Here is a 7838-nt window from a genome sequence, read left to right on the forward strand (position 1 = left end):
CGTCTTTTCTTCACAGTTTCGCAGGGAAGACTGGGCATCTGGCTCGGTTTTGGGGGCTTTGTTAACCTACGCTGCGGGAAAGGAAAAGGATGGGGCCGAGCTAGAGGCCGTCAAGAAACCCTTGGGGTTTCGGCAACCCACAAACAATCCAGGGAATATCGATGCCGCGGGAGACACAAAACAACAGATCTGCATTTCGAGTCGCAGCCCGTCCATCAAGATCTTTCTCCGCCTCAGAAATCGGAAACACCAGAATGGCTGGGCCATCGGACTTTATACTGATGGGGCCGATCACAATAACCTCGTTCTTGGACTCGCTCGACAAGAAGGGTTTCGGAAGCAGATCTCTGATGCCCTGTTTAGGCTGATTACCGCGGCTACCAATGTCGACTCTCGGCAAATCAAGAAGGGGAGATCCCTAGACACAGATCGACGCCCTTATGTAACTGGGGATTTAGATTTTGGGCTAAGGACAGAGCTATGCTCTGGATCTAAAGCGAAAACTGTTTTAGAGCACTCCTCTCGCAGATCAGGGCTGATCCACAGTCATGCCGTTTTGAACAGGACAGAGATCGGCCGTAACCGAATAGGGCCGAAAGGACTCATAAGGATGGAGGAATGGGTAGCCGGGAAACAGAGTCTGCCAAATACAAAGAGCACCCCGGATCCTGGTACGGCCACAAGAGCAGAAGCCACCAAAGGCCCTAATGTGGGAAGAGAGGTTTGCCAGTATGGATCCCAAGACCAGATCGCAAATTCTAGCTTCGCTGAATTAATTCCTCAGAGACTACAAATTTTCCTCAGAACACCAAAAGGGAATTCAGCCTTAATCTGGATTACAGCAACAGATAGGGTTATAGATCTGAAAAATATCATAGCCAAACAAATTGGCTACCCTGCTGGCTTTCAACACCTAATTACAGGGGGCAGAACACTACAGGACCAAAAATCCTTGAAGGATTACAATATCAAATCAGGATCCACTGTCATTCTCAATATGAGACTTCGCGGAGGTGCAGCAACCAGCAAATCTACAGGGGGCAGTGGATACAAAACCAACCCAGAGCATCAACAACACAACAATGAAGGAACATCTTACAAGAATATTTTACAGAGGGGAAAACCTCTTCCTACTGTTCCTAAGCAGACCGAAACCGATCCAAGCCCGTATATAGTGGAGCAACTGCAGCACACACCAGAACTAACAATAGACATAGAAGAAGCAGAAAAGGTACGTGACAGCTATGAAAAGCATGCCATAATATGTCGTTTTAATGGTTTTTGGCCCAAACCCATGGAACTGTATCGTTGGATATTCTCAAAATGGTCCCTGGAAAGTGAGATCCATCTCTGCTCTAAGGGGTTTTTTATAGTTAAACTCCCGTCACCAGAAATCAGAGATGCGGTGTTTCAGAACGGACCATGGTTCTGGGGATCCTCGGGTCTCTTTATCACTCCATGGTTCCCAGATTTTGATGCAAACAGTTATGTTGTTTCTAGGATGCCTGTATGGGTACGTCTCCATAACCTCCCTATCCATTTCTGGGATCTAAAGATACTTGCATGCATAGGTAATTCTATTGGCAGATTTATCAAAATGGATACACAAAGAACTGACGAAGGAATATATACTTTCGCACGTATTTGTGTAGAAGTAGACCTGAGCAAAGGGCTACCGGAAAATATTATACTAAAACATAAGGACCTCAGCTGGCTTCAGTCATTAGACTATGAAAACACAACTTTCAGGTGCAGAGTATGTCGGCAAACTGGACACTTGCAGAATGCATGCCCAGAATATAAAAAGAACAGTGGGCGGAAGAAGAAAACAGGCAACCATAAAAAAGGATGGAACTTCCCTCCCCCAGATCCGGAAGAGGAGGAAGACAAAGAAGACGATGAATCCACCCCAAACGAATGCAATCAAACAGAAACCCAAAAGACATCTCCTCAAGAGCCTATGGAATCCCAAACGGGGAAGAATACAAATACAATGGAAAACAGTGGAATAAAAAGGCAGCATACACCAGATACCTCTGATTCAGATAAAGAAATTTCTCGACCCGACGAAGACAATCCACTTCAACTTGTACCCATAATTCCGTCCCAAGGAGAATGGCGAAAAGTTGAGAAGAAAAAGGGGAGGAAGACATGATCTTCCCCAATATAGAGGGATTTCCAGCTGTAGCTTTTACTCATAATTTTTTATTTTGGTCTTTCTATTTTTTGAGCTCACCTGTATGAGCTGTTTCAAGACTCCCTGCGTGGAGAACCTCTTCTAGACAGTTTTGAGAGGCATTTTGCCTCAGTATGCATATGCTCTGCATCTACAGAATGTAATTTCTTTTGATTTAATAGAAATTACGACTTTTTCCACGGGAAAAAAAGAGTAATAGCAAAGGTTGTTGTAATTTCTGTTCATCTACTTGTGTTTGTTCTCTATGCAGAACACCTCACTTTCTATGTAATTTACTTACAGTTTCCCTAATAGGTTGCTTATTTCTCTTACAGGCTACTTATTTCTAGGAAATCACAGAGCCGATGGGTCTCTACATACATTTTTCATTTGTACAATTCTCAGGTGTAGTGGTATAGGTTTCTAGTTTGATCATTTCCTGCCTTATTCCTACCTTTATAAGTTTAGTCATGGATTGCGGTCATATGGAGATGTTAGACATTTCTATTTTGCCCATGTATTCTTCACATTGCTTCTTACCTTTTTGCCATAGACAACACTTGTATATAATATCGCATGTCTATGTTTCTCATGCGTTTGTTGTTTTCTTTGAGCAGTGTTTTAAGCTTCTATGCTTTCCTTTTAATTTCCCCTTTTTTGTTTGACTCAAGTACAATTTTTACTAGTTGATTTTGCTGCAGTAATATTTAGGTCCCTGTTCCAAGCATCTATGTTCACAAAATTTGTCTTCAATGTCATATTTTTCTTTATAGTTTCTGTAACCATGATTTTTCTTTATAGTTTCTGTAACCATGGTTATAGGCCATGTTTGGACAGTAATGTAATCTGTCTTTGTTTTTAGGGTGTTATTTTTCACTTCATTTCCTTCTAATTATAAATTTTTTTTGTATAAAGGGTATAGGACTCCATCTTTAGAATGAGGAACATTTATTATAGACTGTTTACCTAGAGAATGTATAGAGACTCTTCATCCAGGATGATAGCTTCAGTATTGTTTGTGCCCTTTATCATTTTTAGTGTTGCTTGTGTTCACGTGTTTTCGTTATAGTGTTCTTATTTGAAAATAAGCTTCTCGTTTTTATTCTTTGCAATTTAAGTAACAGCGTATTCTTGAAGTGATGTTACAAGTTATAACTTGGGAATGTGAAAGATTGTTTCCCTGACAAACTACTCTCTCCTCAATTTTTAAGATATTTATTACAGATTGTATTCTCACAGTAATGTTATATGTTTCTGTTTGTGTACGTTTTCTTTGATTTTTTATATTGAAAGCAAATATGCAATGGGTAGACCTTAAGACAGTCTATCACTTTATAGCAAAAATACGTTTCAGAGATTTTCTGGATTTATGCCATTTCTGTAGAAGTGGGGCTTTTGTTGTTTCCATGTTATGCAGATGTCAGACATTTTCTGTAAAATCAACTGTTTGATATACCACCGGCGGACATTTTTTATAGAATTCATCCGTCTTTATATTCTAAAGAAGCAGTAGTTGTCAAAGAGGTATTTCTGCGGCTATTGGCCAGCATGTTTGCAATACCTGCTCAACTTGAACATTCTGAAGGCAACTTCCAATTCAACCTTGTGAAACATTTCATTGTTACAACTTTCCAAGACAGCGCGTTGAACTTGATGCCATGTAATATTATGTTTCCGAAGTGCTTGATAAACCAAATTTTTATTGAATTCAATCTTTCCATTGAAAGGGGCTCGTATATGTTCTACAATATCACCAGTAAATACCCCCCAAGTATGAAAAGTCCTTAGTGTTAGTTGAGTTCTTGGTTCAATGGATTGGCCCGCAATAATACCTACTGCTTCTCCTAATTCAATCAAGTGACTGTGACTCAGATGCCAAGACTGATCGGTCTAATCCTGACTGAAAGTGTAAAATTGGAACATGTTAAAATCACTGCCAAAGTCATTGTGCCAACTCAAAGAACTAGAGTTTCTCAAACCCGGCAGGGACTACCACTATGACAGTGGCTCCCTTGTTGATTATATGTATTGATACTTCCAATCCTAAATACATAAAAATATATTCAAGCCACAATAATAATAAAAAAATTGTACATGAAGTTTGCATGCTAAGCCCCTATACTACTAGTGTAACCTCTTATTGTTATTAGTACAACCCACTTATTATATTGATGTACCCATGTAGTGCCTATATTGTTACTATTGTGCCCCATAGAAGCCCACTATTGTTATTATTGTGCTCTTACATTATTATTGTTATGTCGGCTCTGATTATGTTATGACTCCTTAGACTCCTATATATAGAAAGGAGGTCTTTTCATTTGTATCATCCAAGAATTGTTCATTTGTGTAATGTAAAGGAGGTTGCCCCCTCGAAGAGGCTGAATTCTAAAGCGTTGATCTCTCTTTTCTATCTTTTTGTGAGCTGGTTTCATAACATTGCATGTCTATCGAAGAGGAGATGGTATGAGATCCATTCGATTTTTCGTCAAGAAACCATTAATGGAACAATAAACCGTATATTTTATGGCCTTTTGTCTTAACTTGTTTCGGCTTTAGACAATTACGTACGTTATACATCTTAATCACAAGAAGATGGTTAAAAGGAAAAGAAAATAAGTACCTATTTTGTAATATCTTTTAGTAAAATCTCTGTTGGAGATGGGATAGGGTTCATTATTTATTGAGTATAAATTTTATTTCCAATATATGAAATGTTTGGTTTTTTTTCAATTGAAGAAATTGTGTTTAAGTAGTTTTCAAATATATTAGTCTGGTTTAAGATTATGAAATTTGAAATTTGTTTAAGATTAGATTATGAAATTTAGATCCAAAATTTCTCACTTAATTATTAAATCATATTTTGTCTAAATAAACAAAATAAATATAGTGGTGAACATTTTAATTAGAATGTTGTTAAACAAAATAAATATAGTGGTGAACATTTTAATTAGAATGTTGTAATACTAAAACGATATAATCCCATTTTACATAAAAACTAAAACCTCACACCTAACCATTAAACCACATCCTACATAAATAAACTAACCATTAAACCACATCCTACATAAATAAACAAAATAAATGTAATAATGATCATTTTAGTTAAACAAAATAAATGTAATAATGATCATTTTAGTTAAAATCTTGCAATAAGAAGACCATGGAGCCCTCTCTGTCCATACAAAGCGCCTCTGTGTCAATACAAAGCGGGTGTTCATGCTGGATGTACCTTATCTCCTAAAGCCAGACACGGGTGATTTCTCAGACAGCTTTTCCATTTCCTTCTCCAGCGTTTCAAGATGAGCATCGGTGAAGGGCTAAGCCCTGGTTCCTCCAGCGTTTTCAAATGAGCATCAGTGAAGGGTTAAGCCTTGGCTCCAAATGTGGACACTGCACTTCTGCCATTATCCGTCACAGTTTTTCCATCTGGACCTACCACAATCAACGATGGGATGCCTCTAACACGGAAAAACCGCTTCAGATCTTTCTTAGTTTCATCTCCAAATGGAAGAGCCAACCATGGCATGCTTTTGAGGTAATCTTCAAAAGCCTTTTCATCATTCTCATTAGAGATAAAAACAATCTCAAACGCTTCTCCTCTTTCCTTCAGTTCGTTGTATGCCTTTATGAGCTTTAGAGTGAAACCTCGACAAGGGGAACACCAATGTGCAGAGAAATACAGAGCAATTGTCTTTCCCACAAGCTCAGCTACTGGGACCTGTTACAAGATATAAATGATCAGCATCACCCACAGGAGTACCAAGTTTTCCATTTCCATTTCAAGTTGTGGTTTAGCTGTTGATAACCAGAATCCACCATGAAAACAACCCAAATTCAAACCTTGAGCGATGTAGAGCCTCACTGTATAAGTATTTTATACATTTATGAACAGATTCATAAACTTAAATGTTTAACACTACGATGTGATTCATAAATCATGGCATAAGAACAATGAAGGTACTATGCAGATCTCTGTAACTCACCTGGGCTCCTCCATGCTTGATCACAAAGTTGCGCTCATCAGAAACCAAGAGTGACTCTAGGGTTTGTGCTTCTCTTTTGGCTTTATCCTCCGTTTCAAGCTCATCCAGCCGCTCTTTTGTAAATGGGTAACCTCTCATTCCATATTCTCGTATAAGGTGCACTGCATGAGTCTACTGTTTTCCCATCTGGACCTAAAATAATCAAGGTTGGGATACCCTTAATTCGGAATTAGCGACACAAATTATGTTCAGCGTTGTCTCCAAATGGTAAAGCCAACCATGGCATGCTTGCATAATACTCTTCGTCACACGAGAGACACAATCTCAAAGACCTCTCCTTTCTTCAAAAGCTTATTATAAATCTCCACAAGCTCTGGGGTGAAATTTCTACAGGGACTGTTCCAGTGGGCTGAGAAATACAGACCCACAGTTTTCCCCACAAGCTCCGCTACTGGAACCTATTCAAACTCAAATTGACAATGACATTATGACACCATCATGAGATCAAATCTGTAAATCTATTTTTCCTAAACCCTTACAGGATCAAAACTAATGGCCCAACTCCATACATGTATTCATTTGATATAATGCATGCATAGTCTTTTCTCTAGGTTTTCAAGTTCAATAGCCCAATTCAATACATAGCTTTCATCCCTACATTCTCATAAAAACCCAAATCCAGGTTTGCTGGCAAAGAAAAACCAAGCGAAAAGGGTAAAGACCCACCTTTCTCCCTCCATGGCCAAGGACAAAATCTCGTTCATCAGACACCAAAAGAGACTCTACAGTCTATGCAGCCCTTAAGGCCTCATCTTTGGCCCTCAGCTCATCTAGTCTCTCTGCACTGAATGGGTATCCCTCAACACCATATTCTTTAATAATTTCCACACCTTCAGTCTTTATGACTCTGCTCTCTCTGTCCAGAATAACAAGGAATGGAATGGCAACGACCTGAAAGGCCCGATTAAGCTTCATCCTTGACTTTTTATCTGAGAATGGCAGGGCAAGCCATGGCATGGTGTGCTGGTATTCCTCAAATGACTTCTCATCATGATCTCCAGAAATGAAGACAATCTCGCAGTCCCCCTTCTCTGATAACTTTTCATAGATTTCCGACAAAACAGGGGTGAAAGCCCTGCATGGAGGACAACAATGGGTAGAAAAGTACAGACCCACATGCTTTCCTTCCAGTTCTTCGACTTTCACCTGTAGATCACATTGGACTCAATACAAAATGCAATTTTCGAGCAAAATGAATGGTATTAGAGATTGCATATATAAAAGTATAACGATCATATACCTTGTATCCATTATTTCTGATCAAGAAATCACGTTTTTTGTTGCAGAGCAAAGAACTCAAACTCTCGCCGGGTGAAGCTTCAGCCACATGGGTAGATCCTTTCTCTTGCTCATTCAGGTCCGCCATGGTGAGCTAATACACAATCTCTCTTGCTCCGTTGAGAGTAGGCTTTCCCCTGTTCTTCAACGTTCTTGCACTGCAAACTCTGAGATATCCTGGTGGTGAGAAAGAGAATTTAAGATGAATCAAAATTAGTCATTTCAGATCGCTGGTTGCCAACCCAACTTCATAAATATTTAATTGAATTTCCTAACTTTGATGGCACCTCTAATCATAAACGAATTAAGTGATTTACTAAGTGATTTTTGGTTGGAAT

General features: G+C 39.0%; 1 pseudogene; it reads right to left on the bottom strand.

Annotated features, from left to right (window-relative positions):
• Window positions 1–5393: 5393 nt before the first annotated feature.
• Window positions 5394–7588, bottom strand: LOC149260420 (putative nucleoredoxin 1; annotated as a pseudogene).
• Window positions 7589–7838: the final 250 nt, after the last annotated feature.

This window comes from Pinus tabuliformis, chromosome 6, assembly GCF_031772625.1.
Source record: "Pinus tabuliformis cultivar Carrire ecotype Pingquan chromosome 6, CPIR1, whole genome shotgun sequence".
NCBI classification, from domain to species: Eukaryota; Viridiplantae; Streptophyta; class Pinopsida; order Pinales; family Pinaceae; genus Pinus; species Pinus tabuliformis.